The following is a 27,498-nucleotide window of genomic DNA, read 5'->3' on the forward strand; positions in this document are numbered from 1 at the left end:
TTTTGGCACTTACAAAAAATAAATAAATGCAAGCCACATACTTCTCTTTCTTCTTCTCATGTAGGAATGATTGTAAACAAGCTGCTGTAGAAGAAAACTGGAAGGAAGAATGACAGGCTGAGCAGACAGTTTGGAAGAGCAGTTTCGCCAGTAATGATTAACAAAAACCATATGACGACAAAGCAAAAATACCAGCCTTACCCAGTAACATCCTCCAAGGGTCAGGAGTGGGAAATCACTGAATCATTGTGACTCCGGCTTTTATCTGCTTTCCTTTGCCAACAAAGATACACCTGGTTTCGAAGTGGTTTCAGTCTCAGCTAGCTTCAGTGACTCAGTAGGGTAGGGCAGGGGTCAGCAAACTTTTTCAGCATGGGGCTGGTCCACTGTCCCTCAGACCTTCTGGGGGGCTGGCCTATTTTTTTTGGGGGGGGATGAACGAATTCCTATGCCCCACGAATAACCCAGAGATGCGTTTTAAATAAAAGCACGCATTCTGCTCATGTAAAAACACCAGGCAGGCCCCACAAATAACCCAGAGACGCATTTTAAAATAATGAGTCCGTAAGTGACTGTGGAGGCCAATTCTGGATCCACACGTCCTTCCACAGTGGGGACACAGGTTTCTGGGCAGGAGTTGATCATGGTGAAGGTTTGCCAGACCTGCCTTCCTCTTAGCAAGTTTCTCCCTTTCATCCTAAGTTCAAGCATCTTCAAAGCCCATGACACCTTTGGTATAGGCTGTTCTCCAATTGGAGAGCTTGCAGGCCAGTGTTTCCAAATTGTCGGTGTTTATGCTACATTTTAAAGATTTGCCTTGAGAGAGTCTTTGAACCTCTTTTGTTGACCACCAGCATTACGCTTTCCATTTTAAAGTTCGGAATAGAGTAGTTGCTTTGGAAAACGATAATTAGGCATCCTCACAACATGACCAGGTGGGACATGGGTGGCGCTGTGGGTTACACCACAGAGCCTAGCACTTGCCGATCAGAAGGTCGGTGGTTCGAATCCCCATGACGGGGTGAGCTCCCGTTGCTCGGTCCCTGCTCCTGCCAACCTAGCAGTTTGAAAGCACCTCAAAGTGCAAGTAGATAAATAGGTACCGCTTTGGCGGGAAGGTAAACAGCGTTTCCGTGTGCTGCTCTGGTTCGCCAGAAGCAGCTTGGTCATGCTGGCCACATGACCCGGAAGCTGTATGCCGGCTCCCTCGGCCAATAAAGCGAGATGAGCGCCGCAACCCCAGAGTCAGTCACGACTGGACCTAATGGTCAGGGGTCCCTTTACCTTTACAACATGACCAGTGCAACGAAGCTGATGCTGCAGAATCATTGCTTCGACACAGGTGATCTTTGCTTCTTCTTAGTACAGTGGTGCCTCGCAAGACGAAAAGAATCCGTTCCGCGAGTCTCTTCGTCTTGCGGTTTTTTCGTCTTGCGAAGCAAGCCCATTAGCGGCTTAGCGGATCAGCTGATAAGCGGCTTAGCGGATCAGCTGATAAGCGGTTTAGCGGATCAGCTGTTAAGCGGCTTAGCAGATCAGCTGATAAGCGGCTTAGCGGATCAGCTGTTAAGCGGCTTAGTGGCTTAGGATCAGCTGATACGCGGCTTAGCGGCTTGGGAAAAAAGGGGGGGGAGGAAAAAAACCCCGCAGGAACTCGCAAGACATTTTCGTCTTGCGGAGCAAGCCCATAGGAAATTCGTTTTGCGAAGCACCTCCAAAACGGAAAACCCTTTCGTCTAGCGGGTTTTCCGTCTTGCGAGGCATTCGTCTTGCGGGGCACCACTGTATTGAAAATGGGATTGTGTAGAACTGTCCCTATAAGATTATGGGCACAAATAATCAGAAATGTACCATAAAAAGACGTATCGAGTGGCCTTGAAAGCTTTGCTGTGGCCTGGTGCAAAGCAGCCAAATGATGGTGATCAGCTGCTCATGAAAAACTTATCCCATGGTAATGGCCCCCGCCAAGGAGTGCTTTAAAGAGATCTCCACGCAGCAGTTCTGACCAGTGTACAGTGTATATAAAACCAGTGTGTGCTTTTGCCACAATAAAACAAGTTCAGAGGTCCATATACCATGTGCATCAGCAGCACCTTTTGTCATGAATTGTACAGTTCCTGAACATGCATGTAATTGAAGGAATCTTAACTACAGCCTGTAGGGAAACTGGGCATGAATCTGCCTGTCTGAGACTAAACTGCTTTTGACGCACCCAGTATTTGGCTTCCACTTGCAGTCTCTGCAGCGCTGCACAAGCAACTAAATGGAGACAAAGGGTGATTAGAAATAATTAAATGTGCCAGTTTGACCAATTCTGATGACTTAGTTAAAATAATTTCCCTTTTGTCTAACCAAGAGAAATATGTTACATTCCAAGCTGCAGGATTTGCCCAGAAACTGAGAACCAAACTGAGTCTGGTAAATGCTATAAACTATGGAAGTGTACGCATGCACATACCAAAAAAAGCCTTTAAACACATGCTTTCCCAGGCACCCTGTTTGTTTCACTGCTTGCTTGCATAGCTTAACCTTGGGTGTTGTTTTATCCCATTCCCGAGTTTATCTGCTTGCACGGGTGAACAAGTTTTGTACTAATCAAATAGATCTAACAATACACAGTTGACCTTAAGACCAAATCTCTTGAGGGTTGGAACCCTGTTGTGCTTTTAAGATGTGGATATTTGTACATGTCACCCAGTCTGGCTTGGCCAATATACCTTGGTTCTCAAATGCCTTGGTTCTCAAACGCCAAAAACCCGGAAGAAAATGTTCCGGATTTTGAACACTTTTCGGAAGCCAAATGTCTGATGTGGCTGTTGTTTCTGGGGCACGTGCTCCAGTCAGAAGCTGCGCCTTGGTTTTTGAACATTTCGGAAGTCCAACGGACTTCAGGAATGGATTAAGTTTGGTGCTTTTGTTTTTGTTATTTAATTTGCGTTTTTGTTTTTGAGGCTTTTTCGGTTAATCTGTTTTTGTGACTGTGTGGAACCCAGTCCAGCTACTGATTGATTGACTGATTGTGTGACTGCAGAATGGATAAAAGCCCCCCATCCAAACAATGACAATCATCAGTGCAGGTAAGAAAAACAATAATTTTAATTTTTATCATCTACAATACTGTCTTATTTATTTTATAGTACAGTACATTGATTATTGCTTTCATTTTATGGATCAACTTGTTAGATAGGAAAATTCATGTTAAATTGGTGTTTTAGGGGTTGTTTTTTAAAAGCCTGGAACGGATTAATCCACTTTGCATTACTTTCTATGGGAAAGCATGCCTTGGTTTTGGAATGGACTTGCGGAACGGATTAAGTTTGAGAACCAAGGTACCACTTGTACACCCAAGAAGCCAATTGTGACTCATCAGCCATGAATGGTTGTCACCAAAGGTTTGAGCACTTGTTTTTGCTTGGTGGTGGAACACAAGTTGTACAAGCCAATACACCAGAGATTTGGAGCCTTTGGCCCTCTGGAAGTTGCTAGACTGCGGCTCCAATCACCACTGACCATCAACAATGCTGACTTAAACTAATGGGAGTTGGGAGTTCAACATCTGTAGGGTACCATTTTGGCTACACTTGTGATGCACCAAATTGGCTCCACTGTCTCATTTACAATGGGTCTCATGCTTCCAAGGACTTGACTGTTACCAACAATTCTTCGAAAAAAGGTAACTACTCAGGCCCTGTCTACAAAAAGAGCAGCCACATTAACAGTCTCAGCACGGTGTGTAAGAAGCTGAGACTAGCTGGCCATCTGAATGATTTGTGAGACACTATGGTGAAGCAGGTGGCACTGTGGTCTAAATCACAGAGCCTAGGGCTCGCCAATCAGAAGGTCGGCGGTTCGAATCCCTGCGACGGGGTGAGGTCCCGTTGCTTGGTCCCTGCTCCTGCCAACCTAGCAGTTCGAAAGCACGTCAAAGTGCAAGTAGATAAATAGGTACCGCTCCGGCGGGAAGGTAAACAGTGTTTCGGTGCGCTGCTCTGGTTTGCCAGAAGTGGCGTAGTCATGCTGGCCACATGACCCGGAAGCTGTACGCCAGCTCCCTCGGCCAATAAAGCGAGATGAGCGCTGCAACCCCAGAGTCGTCTGCGACTGGACCTAATGGAAGTTGCTTGTCTGCCATCGAAAGCAGAACTGGGAGCTCTGTATTCACTGGAGATGAAATGTGCTTTGACTGCAGTCACACCTCTCCTGTCTTAGTTATACTTGGAAAAATGTGAGCATTTCTAGCAGTGTTTTGGTTGCCTCTGGCTCCTCTTCGTGTCCATTACCAAGGCTGGTCAGGAAAGCGTGAGTCATGCTTCAGTTTTCATCCATAATGGTTTCCTAATGCTAATGGGATGAAATACGAACTCAGTGCAGACTTCTGCACAGTCGCTTCCCCGCCTGTTTGGCTTGTGTTAAAAGCAAAGAATGCTGGGCAGTTCTGAGCAACTGTTCCTGAGGCACTGGATTCCGTGGGAGACCCTTATGCAAAGCCTTTTGTGAAATTAAGCAGTGGTATAATTAGCGGACAGGCCTCTAATATCACATGAAGAGTCTCTGAGAAGAAACGGCTCTGGAAACAAACATAAGCATCTAAGCAACCTAAGAAGGTGTGTTTACCATTGTTTATTTGCTTAGATTTTCAATGAAGCTGGTTTATATTGATTCAGACCATTGGCTCATCTGGCTTGTTAGAGGTTTTGACTCCCCAGAATTTCAGGCAGGACCCTTCCGCTAGAGATGCTTGGGACTGAACCCAAGGCCTTTTGCATGCAAGGCAGATGCTCTAGTACTCAGCTACATACCTTCCCAACATTACCTCATTCATACCGTGCGATGCTCCTTCCTGTGCTGCTTGGGTGATGTCAAAAGCCCTTGCCCACGCGCGGCAGTGGAGAATCTGTGAGCATACAAAAAGACCACACCTTCGGTAAGTTAAAAATGGTTTACTTACAAACTCTTCAAAGGTCAGGTTCATATGTTTTTCCATGCAACAGTCAGAAAACACAGGGAGTACAACTTGGCTTAGTTACTGAGCTTGGAACAAGCAGTTCAGAGCTCTTTACACACTGAGCTTCTTGGGTAGACAGATGGGGGACAATAGACTTGATTACCTTCCTCCCAAGGTGAGGGGGAGTGACCTAGCTAAACATGGCAGGACAGCTTACTCTATGGCATTAACCCCTTCATGCACTGGCACGTTGGTTGTATGAGGCTGATTATCCCACAGAAATGTGGAGAACTCAATTCAATACTGGAAAAACCTAAGTGAAGCCGAAAACGACAGATTTACCCATTCCTAGGACAGAATTAACCTTTCAATTGGCCCATCAAAAAATATCATGAACACATTCAATACATCCATGGTTGCTCCCCACACATAACACCAGCTTATCACAGCTTTGATTCTCTGGCATTTTCTTCTCCCTCTCTCTGCCAACAGCGGCTGCCTTGCTGGGCATGCATCATGCACTCAGCTCTCTCTGAGCTGGGAGCATGAAGGGGGGGAAGGATGGAAGGGAACATGTCTCAGCACACAGCTGCTACCTACTTGATCCTTCCGCTCAGGCTTGAATGAGCGAACAAGTCCCTTCTCAACAGCACACACAAAGGGATTGTGTGGAACAGATTAAAAAGCAGGGCTCTCATAATTTGAGGTCATGTCAATCAGTCAAATGGATGCAAGCAGCAAATCAGGCCATGTTTATCTGTTAGGTATGTAACATGCCAACAGGAACACACAAGAATTATGCTTGTCCATTCGACCTCGCCAAAGAACCTTTTCCTTCATTCATTCAATAAATAAATAAATATACCAAACCTTTATTAAATAAGACCAACCAATGTGCCACAGAATAGCAAGCAAGTTTTTGAGATTAATTAACATGCGGTGATAAGAACAAAAGTCACATGGTTGCTTTCATACCCAGTTTGGAACCTCTTATTATGTAATAACCATTATTTATCATTTCTGTGGCATTCAGCAATGCATAGAAGCAATGATCCTATTTATCCTAACCTGTTTTGCCTGTGATTAAAATTCACGCGCTACTGGTTAGTGCTTTTATAATGTATATGATCTCTTTATGATGTGTAGCATTTCCTATTGTGTTAGAGGTGACATTAATTCAGCAATACATTATATATAATGTATATAACATTGTTATCTCAAATGATTGCTGTTGTCATTTGAAATCATTAGAAGTATTGATAGCCATCTAGTGTATAAATCTGTAAGATATACTTATAAGATAACTTAGATCTGGGTAAATTCTGTTCCTGGCACTGCATCCTGAAGAATAACATAGAGTGGTGGCCCAAAACCAAGCATTTTCTGCTGTTGCACCTGTATTATGAAATGTCCTTCCCTCTGCTATGCATAAAATAGCAACCCTTAGTTGCTTCTGATGGCTCTGTAAAGGCATGATGAGCACAGCTCATTGTAGAAGTAAACCCAATCAAATCAGATCAGACTGCATGATTTAGCTCTATTGCAAATTCATAATAATAATAATACAGTGGATGCTCGGGTTGCGAACGTGATCCGTGTGGGAAGCACGTTTGCAACCTGCAGCGGGTCACGATTCGATGCTTTTGCGCATGCGCAAAGCACGATCTAGCACTTCTGCACATGCGCAAGCGCCAAAACCCAGTACTTCCGGGTTCGGCGCGGTGCGCAACCCGAAATCATACAACCCGAAGCGTCTATAACCCGAGGTATGACTGTAATAATAATTTTATTTTTTATATGTTGCTCATCAGACAGGGTTGCCCCAGTAAATCTGGGAGCTTTTTCTCTGACTAACGGGCAAGCTGGAAATGCAACAAACAGCTTGGCAGCAGAGCATCTTTCTCTGCACACCAGAGGCCTCCAGCTCATCTCCAAGCAGGCACAGGAAGAATCTTGCATCAGGAACTCTGAGAGCTGCAGCAGCTCAAGACCCCATGGGAGAAAGACAGTCGCAGCTGAGCCGTAAAGCCTCTGCTTTGGAGGCAGAAGGTCCCAGCTCCATTCCTCAAGAGCATCTCCAAGCTAGACCTTGAAATGTCGCTTGTCTGAAACCCTGGAGAGCCCTCAGCCAGGCAGTGCTGGCCTTGTTCTAGGTAGAGTGATTAGTTGGCAGCCGTCTGTCTCGGGAGACACCTTGGGGGGTGAAGTCAAACTTTTGGAAGGCTGCAGTGCCTGTAGAGACCGATACGGGAGAGACATATTTTGTTGCAGCTGGGGCAGACGAAGGCGTCCGGTTGTGCTGCTGCAAATTCAAGCCTTTTCTTCTCTCTATGGTCCTCCTAGCTGTCACTCCTCTTCTGCTCACTGCTGTGGATACATGGCCTGTGTGTCTTCTGCAAGGAATTCCCATCAAGTAGGGTTAATGCTGCCAGCCTTCATGTCATGTCTGCAGATGGGGCGTACCTTCCGGTTGGGCCTGCCAAGGGCACAGACCCAGGAAGGGGCAAAAATCACACCTGTCCACTTTGGTTTGGAGTGGCTAGAAGCCAGCCTGCTCCCTGGGCGGCTGGGTGAGGTGCGCTGGCTCCTCCAGGCATCTCGGTGGAGAAATCCGGTCTCTGGTGTGGACTATCACAGGAGCCCCGCGGCGTGGCACAAATACATCTCCTTGCCAAGAGCGCCAGGAAGCCTAGGCACACCTCTGCACCTTGCAACACGGAGTTGGCGCACCTCTGAAACCCAAGCAAGACTCCTTGCAATCACAGAACTGGTTTCACGTCCGTGGTGGAACCCTGCCCTTTTCCATTCTGTGGAAATGACCAAGCCAGCGTAGAGCCAGGAACGCAAACATGCTGGAAACGTGGGCTTGGGAGAGCACATCTTTGCTGGAAACTGGAACTACACAAGGCACCTTCCTCTGCTTTCTGAGTCGGCGGCGGCGGCACCAGTTCCACCTACTCTTTCCCGGGTCTCGGCGCGCGCTTCGACGGCCCAGGATCCCTGCGCAAAGCCCGCCCGCTTCCTCCTCCTCTCCTTTACGCACGACTTTTGCGCGCAGGAGGCGGAGCAGCGAGGCTGGGGGAGGAGGCTCAGCTGCCCGCTGCCGGCTCTTCTTTCCCTCCCCTGCTCCCCCCGGGAAGCGGCTCGCTCTCTGCTTCACTCTCTCTCTTTTTCTTGTTCCCCCCCCCTTAATTATTATTTTCCACCCCCCTTTCCCTTCCCTCTTCCCCCCCTTCTTCCCCTTTTCCTTTCGCCTCCCCTTCCTAAGCAAGCAAGGCGCTTTTCTCTGCCCTGGGGGCAGCAACTGCACCAACCACAACAAAAGGGCCAGTTTTTTCTCTCTCTCTCTCTTCCTCACCTCCCCCTTCTCTCTCTTTTCCTTTTTTTGCTTTCCCTCCAAAGCGCAACGGAGAGCCCCAAGCGAAGCACCCGCCACGCCACCATGGAGGCATGAAAACCGGAGGCAGCTGCAGCCCCGCCGCCGCCTCTTCTTCCCCATCAACCATGGACCGAGCAGGAAACTAACGAAGAGCAACTAAGCAAACCATCTCTCTTTCACGCCTGGAGCTGCCACCATGGGGTTTTAATGGACCGGATGCTGGCCAATTGCAACAGGGGATTTCTACGGCTTTGCAGGGGAGGTGAGCCAAATTAATAATAATAATAATAATAATAATAATAATAATAATAATAATAATAATAATAAATAATTGGCCGTTGCAGATCAGGATGCAAGCCTCTTTGTTGATATCCGTGATAGAGTCTGAAATCCAAGCAAGACTCCTTTTGCAATCGAAGGCTGAATCCTGGCCACGTTCGCCTGTTGTATGCATTTCTGTATCTTTGCATTGACCTGTGTTTGCACCCTTGATCTGCACAAACCTCCAAGCACAAACCATTTGTGCGGAGTAGGCCCAGCAGGACTTGAGCAACTTCAAATATACGCAACGCTGGTGTTTTGAAAGCGGTTCCTGTTTGCATTCTGCCGGATTACGTTATTATTATTTTTCGCACTCCCCTGCTGCATTGTTCCATATTTTTCTCCCCGCGTGTGCGCTTTAAGAGGGAGGTGGTGCCTAAGCCATTGCCCGTGTTGTTGTTTACATAATACATGCGGGGACCCTTCCGCGGGCGGCCTGCTGTGTAGCAAGCGCGCTCTTTTCGCGCTGCTGCAACGCCGAGCGCGTCTCCAAGAAAACCGCGCGCGCGTTTGCAACGGAGTGCAGACCGTTTATGCGCCCGGTGCAGGACGGCTGCGGCTTGCATGCAAGGCGCAATGTAAAGGAAACGGGCGGTGAGCAGTCAAAGCTGCGGTCGGATGCAAGCTCTCCAGGGAGCCAGACCCATTGTACTCCTGGGGTTTGCATCTGAGTTTATACGTGGTTAGGATCCGGCGTCTGCTTTGCGCGCGCTTTGACCTTTTGAATGCCTTTGGAGCAAGTTCAGTGGTGCATACTCCGTTTGGAAAACTGGGGGGACGGAAAACACTCAACAGTGGCAAGGAAAGAAGGGGAGGGGGGAGTCAGTTCTGCAGAGAACACCTAGCGGGAGGCCTTGCATTGTTTCCTGGAATTTGTGCATTTGGCTGCAAAGACCCTAAATGGTGCAAACTCGGCTGCCCCAAGCGAGTGACTGTTTTGGAAAAGTGGCTTTCTCCACCCCCCGCTCCTAATCCTGTACCTGCCTGTAGTTACAGTTCCAGGTTAGCGCTTGTTTATGTCCGAGCGGCCCGCACCGCTCCGTCTCCTGGTTACGTCATTGTGGCTGCCAGAAGCGTTGCAGAGTCTGGGAGCCGCTGCATTTGAAAGGCAGTTTGGGTCCTGTCGAGCTCATCTGCAGCAGGGATGCCCCAGGAGCCCAGCGGGCGATGCCTGGGGTGACTGAATCCTATTTTTTATTTTTTTTTGCAGAGTTTTTGCATCCCTCTTGTCTGGAGGGGGTGACAATCCTTGCAAGCGAATGGTTGTAGCATTAAAGGTCTAACTCGAGGGTCTGCACAAGGAATTGGAGTGGGGGGCTTATCCTAGTTCATGGGTAGGCAAACTAAGACCCGTGGGCCAGATCTGGCCCAATTGCCTTCTAAATTTGGCCCGCAGACAGTCCAGGAATCAGTGTGTTTTTACATGAGTAGAATGTATCCTTTTATTTAAAATGCATCTCTGGGTTATTGGTGGGGCATACGAATTAGGTTTTTTTTTCCTTTCCAAAATATAGTCTGGCCCCCCCACAAGGTCTGAGGGACAGTGGACTTGCCCACTTCTGAAAAAGTTTGCTGACCCCTGCCCTAATCAGTGCAACATTGCAGTAAAATACCTAGGATCTTCCCCTTGGGACAGGGCCACTGCACAAAAACTTTGCATGCCAGCTGTGGGCAGAGGGAGAGGTGTGTGGCAGGGGCTGGAGGTGGGTGTGGCCACGCTTCGGCAGAGTTCAGTCCTTGCCAACAGGGACTAGAGATCCCCTTTCGCTTGGTGTCATGTTGCAACCACCCAAATGCAAGCATTAACTAAAAAAAGAAAGCCCAGCGTGCCAAGACCTGTAGCCAAAACAGATTGCTGGGTGCCAAATGATTTTTTTGTTTCGTTTTGGTTTTTTACAGAGTACAATTCTTTCTTGCCTGTAAGCTTTGCAGAGCGAAAAGCAAAAAGGAGTCCCTGCTCCGAGGACCATATAGTCTTAAATAGATGTGTCTAGTTTGCGCCAGTGCGAGGTGTTCGTTTCGCTTATGTAACAGTACTGCCACTCGTGTAAACGAAGCACAGAATGTGCTTCTGGGCATATCCTTAAAACTTTCTGGGTATCTGTTTTCAACTTTTAAAAAGTTATGTTTCTGGCAGAAGTCCTTGCCGCTGCCTGCGACTAGGAAAGCCAGAATAAATTGGGCATAATGGTAACCATTGCTGAAAATATTGTGCAGATCCAAAGAAGAATGGTATTTCTCAGAGGTTGAGTAGCCCCTTGTATAAAGAAAATCCCTGTTTCAGTCTCTGTTGCCTCTAGGTAGGGCTATGAAGGATGCTTTGCTGCATATTGAACACGATTGGCCATTGGCCTGGCATTGTATAAATCAACTTGTTATGTTCCTTGAACCAGGCATGTTGGCTCCACTTGCAGCGTTGACTCAAAGGATTCATCTTACTTTGGCAAAGGATGTTAAACCTTTTCCTTCGCTTGGAGCAAAAAACAACAACACCCTGGCTTGGGGTTAGCTTTCATGAGTGACAAATGGAAATGTTTTCAATAAAAACCCTGCTTTGCTGATGATTCATGAATTTCAATAAAAACACTCCATAGATCCTAAAATACGACCTACACCAACTGCAAAACTTCCCGGGTGATCTCTGCTTCTCATATTGCAATCCACACTCCATCCCTGTAAGATAGATTGGTATTTTTGCCCTGCTCCTGCAGATTTCGTGGGGCTGAAACAGACTATGGCTTTTCTCCTTAACAGGGACAGAGAAAGCTGCATTATACCGAGTCAGACCGTTGGTCCATCTGCCTCAGTATTGTCTACACTGACTGGCAGCAGCTGTCCAGTGTTTCAGGCCAGATTCCCAAATCTACCTCCCAATGAATTCAGAGGATCATCTCTTGAGTAGACGTGCACAGGATTGCAGTGATCGGCTGTAGCATTCCAGCTCTTTTTCTTTCCTTTTAAAATAAATTTTTATTTGATTTTCAAAAACATAAACATACCACAAAACCAATTCCGAATCCAAATGCTGAGATTACTCTGAATCTCCTGACTCCCCCCCCCCATCCCTTCCATGGGTCCTATTAATCCTATTTTCAACTGCATATCACTACTTCTCCAAAAAAAAAATCTAACCTTTCTAAGTTATCCATACATTACAGATGTGTTTAAAATCCTGCCAAAGTTTCAATCTGCTTGCAATAATCTTGTACAGTGGTACCTCGGGTTACATACGCTTCAGGTTACAGACTCGGCTAACCCAGAAATAGTGCTTCAGGTTAAGAACTTTGCTTCAGGATAAGAACAGAAATCAGGCTCCGGCGGCACGGCAGCAGCAGGAGGCCCCATTAGCTAAAGTGGTGCTTCAGGTTAAGAACAGTTTCAGGTTAAGAACGGACCTGCGGAACGAATTAAGTACAGTGGTACTTAACCCAAGGTACCACTGTATAGACATTATAAACTTTTCCCATTCTTTTTTTAAAGATCTTGTCTTCTTGGTTCCTGAGCTTCCCAATGAATTTTGCCATTTCGACATAGTCCATCAACTTGGTTTTCCATTCTTCTCTGGTTGGGGTTGTCTCTTCTTTCCATCTCTGGGCTAGTAACCGTTCGTGCAGCTGTTGTCATGCACAAGTTTTTTTAACAAAGTTATTTTAAACATCCCCCCCCCCATTTCATTATATATCAGAGCATTCCAGCTCTTTATAATACAGTGGTACCTCAGTTTAGAGGGATGCGGGTGGTGCTGTGGGTTAAACCACAGAGCCTAGGGCTTGCTGATCAGAAGTTTGGCGGTTCGAATCCCCGCGACGGAGTGAGCTCCCGTTGCTCGGTCCCAGCTCCTGCCAACCTAGCAGTTGGAAAGCACGTCAAATGCAAGTAGATAAATAGGTACCGCTCCAGCGGGAAGGTAAACAGCGTTTCCGTGCGCTGCTCTGGTTCGCCAGAAGCGGCTTAGTCATGCTGGCCACATGACCCGGAAGCTGTACACTGACTCCCTTGGCCAATAAAGCGAGATGAGCGCCGCAACCCCAGAGTCGGTCACGACTGGACCTAATGGTTAGGGGTCCCTTTACCTCGGTTTAAGAACAGTCCTGTTTAAGAACGATTTGGTTTACAAAGTCCGCAAAACCGGAAATAGTGTCCTGGTTTGCGACTTTTACCACTTTCTAAGAACGGAATCCGAATGGTTGAAGGGCAGCGGCAGCGCAAGCCCTCATTAGGGAAAGCACGCCTCAATTTAAGAACGGTTTCGGTTTAAGAATGGACTTCCGGAATGCCGTAAACCAAGGTGCCATTGTAAATAGAAAATGCCTTGTGGCTGCAAAGGTGTCTTGTTAATACAGTTTGGAAAGTGGACGTCCAGTGATTTCTGGATGTGCAACCTGTGAACTGTGGTATGTCACAACTGCCTGCAATCTGTGCAGTAGGGACCCTTTTTAACAACCTCATTCAACCCTATTGGTGTAATAGAAGGCTTTCTTTGAAGTTCTTTCATCTCCCCCCCCCCCCCTGCAGTGATACCTTTGTTGTTTGAGAGTTTGGGATCTTTAGGATATAGCTGATTGCAGCAGTTCCCCTTTCTGCCCCTATAATCTCCCTGCGGGCACTAGGATTTTGTGTGCGCATATTTTTGCAACGTGAGACTGGCTCAAACGTAACTCGCGAAGCAGCCGCAGAGAATTAATTGCTGTCTTGAGGGATTCTCTTTCAGATCTTGGTAACAATATTTTTTTTCTTCTGTTGAGAAAAAGGTCTGCAGGGATGCAGCCACCAAGTCAGGTGTGAAGTTTGTCCTGGAAAAAAACCTTTATTTTTGTCTCTTTGCCAGAAGTTCTAGAACAGGGGTCAGCAAACTTTTTCAGCAGGGGGCCGGTCCTCTGTCCCTCAGACTTTGTGGGGGGGGGGGGGCTGGACTATATTTTGAAGAAGAAGAAAAAATGAATGAATTCCTATGCCCCACAAATAACCCAGAGATGTGTTTTAAATAAAAGCACACATTCTGCTCATGTAAAAACACCAGGCAGGCCCCACAAATAACCCAGAGATGCACTTCTAATAAAAGGACACATTCTACTCATGAAAAAACATGTTGATTCCTGGACTGCCTTCGGATTGAGAAGGCGATTGGGCCGGATCTGGCCCCCGGGCCTTAGTTTGCCTACCCATGGTCTAGAAAAATAGCTAATGTTCTTAGACACTAGTGCTAAATTTCTGGGAGTGCGGGTTCGGAGGGCTGCATTCAGATGAGGGGTTCATTGCGTTAGTTTTGCTGGTTATATTGGTAGTACACCTTGTCACGGTTTCTAAGGTGGGTTTTACACTGTAGTACCTGTTGCCTTAAGGGACGCGGGTGGCGCTGTGGGTTAAACCACAGAGCCTAGGGCTTGCCAATCAGAAGCTCGGCGGTTCGAATCCCCGCGACGGGGTGAGCTCCCGTTGCTCAGTCCCTGTTCCTGCCAACCTAGCAGTTCGAAAGCAAGAAGTGCAAGTAGATAAATAGGTACTGCTCCGGTGGGAAGGTAAACGGTGTTTCTGTGCACTGCTCTGGTTCGGCAGAAGCGGCTTCGTCATGCTGGCCACATGACCTGGAAGCTGTACGCCGGGTCCCTCGGCCAATAAAGCAAGATGAGCGCCACAACCCCAGAGTCGTCCGCGACTGACCTAACGGTCAGGGTCCCTTTACCTGTTGCCTTATGGAAGTATGGCAATAACTTTATGACAACAAGACTGGTTTGACAGAGGAGAACTCTGCATTGCAGGGGGTTGGAATATATGACGCTTGGGGTCCCATCAAACTCTACAGCTCTGGTTTTATGTACCTTTGTCCACCTATCTCAGATGTGTTCCCCCTGGTGATGTTCTGGAGTTCTGCCCATCTCTCCCCTGCGCTGCCCCTCATCATCGACCGGTGGGGAAATGATGTGTGTAACTTTAAAGTGAATATTATTGTGTTGCTGGGGAGAGATAACTTGCTTCAACACCTCTGGTTGTGGGGCAGTTGAGGCCCTGCGTTTTAGCGAAACATCCTAAATCTTCTCTGGCGATGTATAAACAGGAGCAGCAAACTAATCTGCACTTTGTTGGATGAAAGCAATTGCTCCTTTGATGTTTGCATCTGAAGGTATTTTGCCTTCGGGGCTTTCAGGGGGAAAACCAAAACCTAAGGTGTGTTATATTTGGGCCCTTTCCAGATGATTGCATTTTGTATGTGTAAAAAAAAAAAAAAGTATAGCCAGTATGGAGTTCTGGGTGGCTGAGGAGGGATCCAAATGTGTACCTCCCAAGGGATTCTTTACAAACACTCCAACAGAAAAATATTATTTGTTTTCTTGGGGGAAAATAATTTTAGCCCCTCGCCTCCCACTGCCATACGTACTGCTTTCGTTGCTGTCTTTTACATAGGGATGTATGAATTGTGATTCTGCAAGGCCCCATCCGCACTACAAATTTAACGCACGATGATACCACTTTAAACAGTCATGGCTTCCCCCAAGGAATCCTTGGAACTGTAGCTTGTCAAGAGGGCTAAGAACTGTTGGGAGGCTCGTATTCATAGCTGTAAACTTTTCCCTTTTCTTGCGAGAAATCTTACTCGGAATAAGGGAATTTCCCTTTAAAAAAAAGGGAAACGTTGGCAGCTATGCTCGTATTCTTCCTCACTGAGCTGCATTTCCCTAGAGCTCCCTGGGAAGTGGAATAATAATACAGTGGTGCCTCGCAAGACGAAATTAATTCGTTCCGCGAGTTTTTTTCGTCTAGCGAATTTTTCGTCTTGCGAAGCACGGTGTCGGAAAAGTTTTGGAAAAGCTTAAAAAATCGCCAAAAACCTCAAAAAAGGCTACCACACCGCGTTCTATGAGTTGCTCTTCGAAGTCAAGTCTCAACTGTATTAAGGGTGTTAAGAAAAAGGAAACAAACTTGCAAAAAACGCAAGACGTTTTCATCTTGCGAAGCAAGCCCATAGGGAAATTCGTCTTGCGAAGCAGCTCAAAACCCGCAAAACCCTTTCGTCTAGCGAGTTTTTCATCTTGCGAGGCATTCGTCTTGCGGGGCACCACTGTATTAATAATAATAATAATAATAATAATAATAATAATAATAATAATAATAATAATTTGCTTTTTGTACACTGCTCATCTGACTGGGTTGCCCCAGCCACACTGGTCAGCTTCTAATATACAGATAAATAACAGCAGCAGCAGCAACAACAACAACAACAAACCCTCTGGGAATTGTAGCTCTGTGAGGAGGGCAGGAGTCTCAGCGCCCTTAGCAAACTACAGTTCCCAGGAATCTTTGGGGGAACTCATGGCTGTTGATAATGTAAACATGTCATGCAGAAGGTGCCCACGTTTGATGGCAGCATTTGGGGGAGGACTTACCACAAGGCACAATGATGTTGGAAACAGCTGGGCCTGTTCATTTCTTTAGGCTTTGTGGATAGATGGATAACCCTGATAGATTATTCCCACACTAATGAGAACGATGGGAACGCAGTTCAAATTATCTACTTCAGGCACCAAAGCATATTCACTTGGCCCTGCAGGCATCTGTTGCCTACTTAGTATTGTTGCACGTGAACTGGGTCTTCATATGTGCTGCTTGGATTTTTAAATTTTTTTTTAGCTTATGGATTTTTGTTGCTGTGTCAGGGTTTTTCCCTGCCTGCAGGTGTTGTGTGGTGTCTCATAAATGTGAACAGTGCTTGGAATAATCAACTGGTCCCCCAGGGAGACAAATCAGTCTGGCCTTAAGTTGTGTTGCAAAAAGGTGTGTATGGTTTCGAGGGGGAACCACACCACAAGAGTTCTCTTCAGCTCCTTGCCTTGTGCAGATTGTAACCCAAATTAGGCAGTGCAGAATCTCTCTTTCCTTTGCTGAAATCTTACCATGATTTGAGTCTCAGTCCGCATGCACACCGCACATTTAAAGTGCATGCAGCCCCCCAAAGAATCCTGGAAACTGTAGTTTACCCTCTCACAGAGCTACAATTCCCAGCACCCTTAACAAACTACAATTCCCAGGGAAGTCAATGTGCTTTACATTTATGATGTTTATGCAGCCTCTCTCCAGGCCTCCGTCTCCAGTTCCAAAGCTGTTGAAATCACGTTATTTTCTCCTTGTTTGAACTTTGGAGTGGAGGAGTCTCTTCGCTTAATGGTTAACCTGCCCTGTCTTGTCTCAGCCATTTCCTTGCGTGCTTATAGTCAATTGCTTAGTATGGGATGGAACCCAGAGGATTTTAATGGAATAATATTAGGGTTAATACAAAGTGTGCACACTTCTTCTTTTTTCAAAAAACAACAACAACCCTCAAAAACCTGAATACAGTGGTACCTCAGGTTACATATGCTTCAGGTTACATACGCTTCAGGTTACAGACTCCACTAACCCAGAAATAGTGCTTCAGGTTAAGAACTTGGCTTCAGGATAAGAACAGAAATCAGGCTCCGGCGGCACGGCAGCAGCAGGAGGCCCCATTAGCTAAAGTGGTGCTTCAGGTTAAGAACAGTTTCAGGTTAAGAACGGACCTCCGGAACGAATTAAGTACTTAACCCGAGGTACCACTATATTCACTCAGGGAGAGTAAATCGATATTGGACTGCATCTCTACAGAATTCCCAATCCTGTGTCAGCCTCTAATTTGAGACGGTAAAGGATTAAGCACCCTCCCTCCAGCAGATTCTCCCTTGCAAAGGAATCCCTTCATCTGAGTCAGTTGGCGTGCATTTGCAATTGCTGGGTTGTTTTTTTGCTGGAGACTCTTCTGTTTGTTTGTTTCCCTCCCCACATGTGTCCTGCAATAAATCTGGAGCAGTATAAAGCCAGCCATCAGGATAACAAAATACTCCAGGGGCATTTGGCTGCAGGACGTGCCGGCTTGCACTCCTCTTGTCAAATCCCGGCTGTAAATCCGGCAACAAAATGTTCTGAAAACCACCAGAAGGCCAGCCCCGCTGCCTTTTCCCCAGCAGGCAGGGCTGGAAGCGGAACAGACTGGTCTATTGTAGGGGAGGGTTGGGAATGGGCCATTTTGCCTCGGGGGTGTGTGTGTGGCTAAGGGGTGGGAGTACAGAATTACCTGGTGGTGTTCAGAGCGCAGAATTAACCCGTTTGCCTTGTGTTCAGGGCAGGCAGGTCATCCGCCCCCACAACCTTCTTTCCCCGCTTGCGCTTGTGTTAGTCGCTGGGGTTGCCTGGCTGGATCGGAAGACCTCTTGCAAAGACTGCCCACAGGGCCAGCGTCTTCATTGAGCTGTCCACTATGACCCCAAGGTCTCGGCTACTTACTGGTCAGTCACCGCCATTTCAAACCCCAGGAGCGTGCATCACATCACACTTGTTTTACATTGAATTCCATTTGCCATTTTACGGTGGTACCTCGGGTTAAGAACTTAATTCATTCTGGAGGTCCGTTCTTAACCTGAAACAGTTCTTAACCTGAGGCACCACTTTAGCTAATGCTGCCGCTGTGCGATTTCTGTTCTCATCCTGAAGCAAAGTTCTTAACCCGAGGTACTATTTCTGGGTTAGCGGAGTCTGTAACCTGAAGCGTCTGTAACCCAAGGTACCACTATACTCAGTTTTGGAGAGGTCCTCTTTAGAGCGCTAGGGCAGGCAGTCTTCTTATGTTTTAAACAACCCTCAACAGTCTAGTACAGTGGTACCTTGGTTTATGAACTTAATCCATTCTGGAAGTCCGTTCTTAAATCAAAGCGTTCTTAAACCAAGTTGTGCTTTCCCAAAGCAGCGGGGGACTCAATGTATACACTCAACAGGAAGCGGAACATGTTCTTATTCCAAGGCAAAGTTCACAAACCAAAACACTTCTTCTGGGCTTGTAGCGTTCTTAATCCAAGTTGTTCATAAACTAAGCTGTTCTTAAACCAAGGTGTTGGCACTGCTCACCCCTAACTCTAGAACAGTGTTAGAAACTCAGACATGTAATCTAGGTGCCAAATGGGTCCTTGAACCAGAGTTACAGTTACCGAAGCAGAATGTCTAGTTGTCGTTTTCAGGCAAGACGGCGCTAAAGTCTTCTTTTTCACTGACTGTGACTGATTATCAGTTAAGTTCAGAGGACAACCTTTCGCTAGGTTAAGAACTTTGAGAACTTTAAAGAAGAAAAGTCGCTTGATCCAGGGACAGTCGGCATATATATCGCTGTTCCTATTCCTACCTCTTTTTCTTAATGTTGACACGGACGAGGAAGGAGCAGGACTTTTTCAGCTCAAGGGTATAGAGGTATATAAAATTAGGCATGGAGAAAGCAGATTGAGAGAAGTGTTCACCCCCCCCCCCAATCTCTCATAATACTGGGAACCTAGGATCATCAAATGAATCTGGATGGTGAGAGTTTCTGGACAGACAGAAAACAAAAACTTCTGCACACAGCTCATGAAAACTGCTATGACAAGTTATAGCGATGGCCGTAAACTTTGACAGCTTTAAAAGAAAGCTCAATAAATTCATGGAGGACGAGACAATCGATGGCTCCTAGCTATGATGTTATACCTCTGGGTTCAGTGTACAGTGTGCCCAGTGCTATTTTTTGTAGAAAAGGAGGTGTTTGGAGCTCACAATGAATTTCTCTCTTGTTTCTTAGAATGGCAATGGCTCCCACTTGATGGGTGCTGGAGCTGAGCTCTGGCTGAAGAAAAGCCCTGAGTTTGCCTTTGAATGACCATTGCTAGAAGCTACGAATGGGCTTTTTGGTGGTGGCACCATTGCAAACAGAATGCTGGATTAAACAGGTCTTTACAGTAGTTTGATCCTTCTTACGTTCTTCTCTCATACCTGGCATTTATGTAATGGGGTTTTGGGGGGGGGTTTGTCCTGTTTGAGTTTCTTAACCATCCTTGGAAGAACCTAATAAGGCAATTCGGTAGTCTTTATCCTCCGTATTGGAGATGTGAGGCTAAGGCAATGGTGGCAAGCAGTTTGCCTTATTGAATTGGTGACTGATGTGGGATTTCAACCAGGGGCTTCCCAGCTGACATTCGACGCTCTTCATCAGCTCATTGGCTTGGGTCCCTGGACAGAAGGAAGAAATCTCCTTGGCAGTTAACTCTGAATATTTCCAGTGAGGGGAGCGGAGTTCATCTTTCAAAGTGCTGAGCAGCTTTTCGTTGCTCTGCATGGAAGCCTGAGTTCATTTACAGAACCCTAGAACTGCAGAGTTGAAAGGGACCATGAGTGTAATCTTGTCTAAACCCTTGCAACGCAGGAATCTTTTGTCCAACGTGGGGTTCAAACCCATGAACCTGAGATTAAGAACTTCATGCCCCAAGGACTGAGCTAATAGGAAACTGCCTTTTTATTTATTTATTTATTTATTTATTTATTTATTTATTCATTCATTCATTCATTCATTCATTCCCCGCCCATCTGGCTGAGTTTCCCCAGCCACTCTGGGCGGCTCCCAATCAAATGTTAAAAACAGTACAGCATTAAATATTAAAAACTTGCCTGAAGGGAGGGTGTTCCACATGGTGGGTGCCACTACCGAGAAGGCCCTCTGTCTGGTTCCCTGTAACCTCACTTCTCGCAATGAGGGAACCGCCCTCATCGCCCTCAGCTCCGGGGAAAACCACAGGGGCGGTCCGGGCTCCATGCAATCGGAGAGGGTGCTTCGGAGCCAGACAGTCAATAACCCTGATTAACTCTGCATTCCAGCGTGCACCAGGGAATCAGCTGAAAGGCCATCAACTTGGATAAAACATGCCCTACCACTCTCTGGAAGCCAATTGGCTTCCATTAAGTAGCGGGGGCGGACCATCCGAATCGGTCCCACCTCCCTGCAGAGGGGAAGGGTCGCGGAGAAGTCCAGTTGCACCAGGAAGTGATCTTTATACCATTGGTCCATCTAGCTCAATATCGTCTACACAGATTGTCAGCGGGTCTCCAGTTTCTCAGATAGGAATCTCCCAATTTTACCCGGAGATGCTGGTTGGGACGTCCAGCATAAAACAAAATCTCTGCCACTGAGCTAAGATTTGTGGCTAGATGGTGAACTCTGGTGGAACCCCATCCTCTGGTTGGAGGCTAGAGAGCAGTGTTAGAAATTAGCCAGGCGCCAGGTGCGTTTTGCAACTGGCACGGGTTCTGATTGTGACCAGTGGATGCCAGGTGGGCGATTGACATCTCCCATCTGGCTGGCCTCTACGGCTTTCTTAAGCAGGTAAGCGGAAAAGCTTGTTTATTGAGTGTATATACCACCTTTTTCTCTGAGGAGGACATGGTTCACATACCCCTCTTCAGTTGATCCCTGCAACAACCCTGTGAGGTAGATTAAGAGGTTGTGACTGACTCCAAGGTCACCCAATGAGCTTCATGGCTGAGTGGGGATTTGAACCCTGATCTCTCAGGTCTTAGTCCAGTCCCCTAACCACAACACCACACTAGCTTCCTGCTGCTGTTTGTTTTATTCTGGATTGTTTTATTTGACGTTTTAATGCGTAGTAAACCATTTTGAGGCCCTGGGACGCAGGTGGCACTGTGGGTTAAACCTAGGACTTGCTGATCAGAAGGTCAGCGGCTTGAATCCCTGCGACGGGGTGAGCTCCCGTTGCTCGGTCCCAGCTCCTGCCCACCTAGCAGTTCGAAAGCACATCAAAGTGCAAGTAGATAAATAGGTACCGCTCTGGCAGGAAGGTAAACGGCATTTTCGTGTGCTGCTCTGGTTCGCCAGAAGCGGCTTAGTCATGCTGGCCACATGACCCGGAAGCTGTACGCCGGCTCCCTCAGCCAATAAAGGGAGATGAGCACCACAACCCCAGAGTCGGCCACGACTGGACCTAATGGTCAGGGGTCCCTTTACCTTTACCTTTACCTTAAACCGCTTTGAGATTTCCCCCCCTTTAAAACATAAAGCGTGACAGAAGCGAAATGAATAATAATAGAAATAATACATTTCACTGCAAAAAAAGAGGCGCCTAGACATTCCGTAACCCAGGTTTAAGGCACCAATGAGCTATATCTGAGTTTCTAACACTGCTAGACAGTGGTGTGTGTGAGTGCATGTGGAAAGCAGCCTACTGCACAAAGGTAAAATTTGCATCGCTTGCTCCGCCCAGTTTTGCTTCTGGCCCCGCCCACCACTGGCATGTGGCCCCAGAAAGATTGCCTAGAAGGGGATGTGGCCCTCGAGCTACAAATGGTGCCCCAGTCCTTTCACAGATGCTCTGAACACGGTCCTTTCGTGACACCTTCCCGGCTGGGGAGGTTTTTAAATCTGGGAAGTTGACACCCAAAGATCAGCTGTGCTGAATAGCATGGTAAGAGTTGGGCTTGGTCTGGTGGCGTGATGCAAATGAGCCCAGGAGTTGTGAAGTATGGCCAGAACATTTCATAGGTGTTCTTGAGAGCCAGGCCAGTGGATGAGTCATCGTGAACAAATGGCAAGAGCTTACGTTTTACGTGCCAATCTAAATAATTGCTTCCTATTTCATGAACCTCGATGGCATGCCATTAAGACGCTGGCTGAATTTTTCAGCTTGCAAGAGGTAAAATAGCTCTTATTTTCTTCAAGTGCAAATAATGCTTGTCTTCGTCCATAATATAAAGAAATAGGGGAAATGTATATGTCTACAATGGGTCATCATTTTCTTCTGCACAATCAGGGCTTCAAAATTACTTACAGTGGTACCTCAGGTTCAGTACTTAATTCGTTCCGGAGGTCTGTTCTTAACCTGAAACTGTTCTTAACCTGAAGCACCACTTTAGCTAATGGGGCCTTCTGCTGCCGTGCCGCCGGAGCACGATTTCTGTTCTCAGCCTGAAGCAAAGTTCTTAACCCGAAGCACTATTTCTGGGTTAGCGGCGTCTATAACTTGAAGCGTATGTAACCTGAGGTACCACTGTACTTATTGTATTGCTTTATGGCTGCAGTCGTACACATGCTTACCTGGGAGTGAGTCCCACTGAATTCAGTGGGACTTACTTCTGAGTAGACCTATCTAGGCTTGCGGTGCTAGAGCAAAGACTTTGGCATGCTTACTTAGATGTAAGCTCCGTTGTGCTCGGTGGGGCTTGCTCCTTGGTAAGCATGCATAAGTTTGCAACTTACATTGCTTATATCCTAACCATCTTTAGCCAACAGAGCGAATGGTGAGAGCAAAGGTGAGATACAGATTTAATGGGTGGGGCGTTCACACTTTGCTCCTCAATTTCCACTGTCTTGAATCGTCTTTTAAGATGAAGACACATACCAAAGCAGACATCGTCACGCAATTTCAATTAGCTTCATCTACAGTGGTGCCCCACAAGATGAATGCCTCGCAAGACGGAAAACTCGCTAGACGAAAGAGTTTTCCGTTTTGGAGGTGCTTCGCAAAACGAATTTCCTATGGGCTTGCTTCACAAGATGACAATGTCTTGCGAGTTCCTGCTGGTTTTCTTCCCCCCCCCCGCCCTTTTTCTAAGCCGCTAAGCTGCTTATCAGCTGATCTGATCAGCAGATAAGTCGCTAAAAGCCGCTAATAGCGCTAATCCGCTAATCCTTCAATGGGCTTGCTTCACAAGACGAAAAAACCGCTAGACGAAGAGAATCACAGAACGGATTCTTTTCGTCTTGCGAGGCACCACTGTATGTAAAAGCGTTTTTATACCACTTTATATTTCAAAATATCCAAAGCGGTTTACAACTACTCAGAGCTGTTGGGGATTGAACCTGGGACCTTTTGTTTGTGGAACAAATGCTCTGTCGTTGGGCTGTGGCTGCCCACTCTCAAAGAGAAGGCTTTGCGCCCGCTTTTGACTGGTACTGTGGAAACAGGAGCCTTGCAAGCCACTTAGGATCGCAAGCAAATGAAGATAAGTTTCCTCTCTGCCACAAACCCTCCTTTTGCATGCGTGCCTTATAAACTGCTAGACATAATTCCTGTTTAGTTTTTAAAATTTTACTTTTTAAACCATAAAGGTAAAGGTACCTCTGACCATTAGGTCCAGTTGTGGCCGGCTCTGGGGTTGCGGTGCTCATCTCGCTTTATTGTCCAAGGGAGCCGGCGTACAGCTTCCAGGTCATGTGGCCAGCATGACTAAGCTGCTTCTGGTGAACCAGAGCAGCGCACGGAAACACTGTTTACCTTCCTGCTGGAGCGGTACCTTTTTATCTACTTGCACTTTGACGTGCTTTTGAACTGCTAGGTTGGCAGGAGCAGGGACCGAGCAACGGGAGCTCACCCCGTTGCGGCCATTCGAACCGCCGACCTTTTGATCGGCAAGTCCCAGGCTCTGTGGTTTAACCCAGTGTTCTCCAGCCTTGGGCCTCCAGCTGTTTTTGGACTACAACTCCCATCATCCCTCGCTAGCAAGACCAGTGGTCAAGGATGATGGGAATTGTAGTCCAAAAACAGCTGGAGGCCCAAGGTTGGGGAACACTGGTTTAACCCACAGCGCCACCCGCGTCCCTTCTTTTTAAAGCATACGTCTGATCAAAATCTGTTTCCGTGCGGTGTATATATTCTATTATCTCTCTCTCTATATATATATCTGGAAATTAGTTGCAGTCCTCGGGCAGGTTGGCAAGTCGCCAGGGCAACCCTTGGCTCCACAGAGCCTGTGCTTTGCATTGACTTGAAAATGTCCCTTTTTAAGTGCTTGCATATAGATGGGGGGCCCCTCCCCCCCTTTCTTGCTGATTTACTTTCCTAATACAGACCCGAATCCTTCTCTGTGTCTTCCATTTGGCAGATGTTCAATTTAGAAAACTGGCAGCGGGCTCCACGATTAACATTTTATCTTTTTTTTAGGAGGGTCTGGCGGTCTCTGCCTGCTTGCCTTCCCCTCCCTTCTAAGGGGCCTGGGATTTGCCTGTGAAGAGCGGTGTGGGAAAATGCCCTTCGGGTGTCCCGCGGCATCGCTGGAGCACATCTGCTCCTTCTGAGCACCTGCTGAGGTTTTGAGGGGGGGGGGACCAACCCCAAGCAGCTGGGTCTGGGATCAGCCTCTAATCCCAAGAGAGGAAGGCTGGAGACCACTCTCTCTGCTCATTAACATTAGGCAGTTTTGCAAATGCTTCCATGGAATGAATGGCAGCTGGGAGTGTGGGATTGGTTTGGGTTTTTTATATACTGTACTGCTGGACTGCAGAAAAAAACCAACAACCTCAGGGCGGATTACCCCCCAAAAGATGAAATGATAAACTACTCGCTAAAACATTCACAGCCATAGTGGTACCTTGGTTCTCAAATGCCTTGGTACTCAAACAACTTGGAACCCAAATACTGCAAACCCAGAAGCCAGTGCTCCAGTTTGTGAACGTGCTCCGTTTTTAGGGTTGTGCTTCTGATTTGAGTGCCACGCTTCCGTTTTGAGTGTTAACGCTGTGGTCTGTTTTTAGCTATTTATTTTGCATTTTTTTGGGGGGGGTGGCTTTTTTGTTTTGTTTTTGTGACTGCGTGGAACCCAATTCAGCTACTTTTGATTGATTGATTGATTGTGTGACTGCAGTACTGTATTTTTCGCCTTATAGGACGCACTTTTTCCCCTCCAAAAATGAAGGGGAAATGTGTGTGCGTCCTATGGGGCGAATGCAGGCTTTCGCTGAAAAGCGAATCGTCTCGCTCTCCAGGCTTCAGGAAGCTATCCGCAAGCCTTTGGAGCCCGGCGGGAGTTCCCGTCGGGCTCCCAAGGCTTGCGGATAGCAGCCTGCTCTGGGGGCTGGGGTCGGGGGAAGCTTGGGCTTCCCCCGCCCCAGCCCCGCGCCTGGGAGGGGGAATAATTTTTTTTCTTTATTCTCCCCCCTCCAAAAAAACAACCTAGGTGTGCCCTATGGGCCAGTGCACCCTATAGGGTGAGAAATACGGTACATTGTTTATTGCTTTCATTTTATGGATCAGTGGTCTTCTTAGATAGTAAAATTCATGTTAAATTGCTGTTTTAGGGCTTGTTTTTAAAAGTCTGGAATGGATTAATCCGTTTTGCATTACAGTGGACCCTCCAGTTATGTACCGCTCTGGATACGCAACTTTTGGGTTACGAATTCGGCAAACCTGAGTTTTGCCGCATGCGCAGAAGTGCTCAGTCGCGGCACATGTGTGTGCAGAAACGGCGCCTCTGCCTACGGACTTTTCGGGTTGTGGACGGACCCCCAGAACAAATTTAATTCGTATCCGGAGGGTCCACTGTACTTTCTATGGGTAAGCGCGCCTTGGTTTGGGAACGCTTTGGTTTTGGAACGGACTTCCCGAACGGATTAAGTTTGAGAACCAAGGTACCACTGTAATTCGAAGGTTAAAACTGCAAAATAATAGACTAAAACAGATCCAAAGGGGAGGGGAGGACTAGTGGGTTGTTCTCGTTTTTATTATGTATTTTGTGTTTATATATTGGGATTTTATGTTGTATGCGCCCCGAGACCAGCGGTACACAAATTTAAATGACAACAACAAAAAATCAAAGCTCGTACAAACTTTCCGAGCATCTGGGCAGGCATGTCTAAATATGAACTGCTTTAGAAATGGCCGAAAAGAAAGCAACAAAGGTTCCTGCCTGCTATCAATAGGCAGGGAGTTCCGAAGTTGCCACACGAAACAATCAAGTTCTTACAGATGTGCAGGTAGTATGCGGAACCGCTGACCTCAGGAGTCGACTGGGCATGTATGGGGCATAGCGATCTCATGGGTTACATTTTAAAACATAACAAGGCGGTGTATGGCCTAAAGGCCAAATCCAGAGAGCAGTTTCCTGACATTTCCTTTCCTGGTTATAAAGCCGTGTTCTGTGTTCTTAGACTCCCACTGTAGTGGTTTGGGAGAGAAGCGTCCTGCTCTCTTGCAATTTTACTTTTGCCCATGGAAGTAAAAAGGTACAGTGGTGCCCCGCAAGATGAATGCCTCGCAAGACGGAAAACTCGCTAGACGAAAGAGTTTTCCGTTTTGGAGGTGCTTCGCAAGACGAATCTCCTATGGGCTTGATTCGCAAGACGACAATGTCTTGCGAGTTCCTGCTGGTTTTTTTCCCCTCCCCCCCCTTTTCTAAGCCGCTTATCAGCTAATCCGATCAGCAGATAAGCCGCTAAAAGCCGCTAATAGCGGTAATCCGCTAATCCGTCAATGGGCTTCCTTCGCAAGACGAAAAAACCGCTAGACGAAGAGAATCACAGAACGGATTCTTTTCGTCTTGCGAGGCACCACTGTATCTCTACTCTTTTACCTCGGTTGCTCAGCAGGAATAGATTTGTTCCCAGCCTCTTGGATTCTCACGGATGAATGGAAAGTTACTGGGATGACGGTACTTTGCACTGGTGTTTGTTTGTCCCTTATTTCTCTCTGATTTTATTACAGAATAAGTTAATTTTATCTTGTTTATTTAATAACTCTGTTTTTTGCAACAGCATTTTCTTGTTGTTGTTTTTTGCACCAGCATAATTCCACTGCCCCTCCCAGTGTGTCCTGAAGTCTTCCCCACCCAAGAGAGATTTTGCCCACAGACCTCTCTCTCTTGCTGTGTAATGAATGAAGCATGTGTTGGGTTGCGTGCGTGTTTAAATAGTAAAGGACCAAATTGGCTCAGTTCCCCGTTAACATTTAACTTGCTCTCTGAGGCTTTCCATCTGCTGCAGGAATTTCTGAAATCGCTGTGTTTCTCCTGCCTGATCCCTGGTTGCCCCAATGGTAGTTGTACGTCACGGGCTGGTTTGACGCAGAGGAATGGTGGAAGGAACCAGCTGGGGAACCCCCAAGAGAGGAAGGCTCAGAATCTGGGCAGTGGTAGTAGGACGACCGTGAGTGGTCAGAGGAAGATGAATGGGAAAAGGAGGTGTCAGAAGCTAAAGAGGCAACAGGGCTTAGTGAGCAGGGAGAGTCTGTGGCAGAGAGCAGTCCAGAAGCTGAAGCTGAAGCAAGGGAGA

At 47.0% G+C, this 27,498-nt stretch overlaps 1 protein-coding gene and 1 long non-coding RNA gene across 2 annotated transcripts in view; both read left to right on the top strand.

The window, feature by feature from the left end:
- LOC308594378 overlaps positions 1 to 27,498 on the top strand; it is a 123,840-nt gene that overhangs the window by 42,449 nt on the left and 53,893 nt on the right. The gene's annotated exons all lie outside the window — the stretch shown is intronic.
- Positions 8,110 to 27,498, top strand: part of CCNI (cyclin I) — a 55,114-nt gene continuing 35,725 nt past the window's right edge. The window contains exon 1 of the mRNA XM_081207223.1: positions 8,110 to 8,586. The gene's annotated coding sequence lies outside the window, so the exon portion shown is untranslated. The remainder of the gene's footprint in view (positions 8,587 to 27,498) is intronic.

The sequence above is a fragment of the Podarcis bocagei genome (assembly GCF_964188305.1).
Source record: "Podarcis bocagei genome assembly, chromosome: 9".
Taxonomy (NCBI): domain Eukaryota; kingdom Metazoa; phylum Chordata; class Lepidosauria; order Squamata; family Lacertidae; genus Podarcis; species Podarcis bocagei.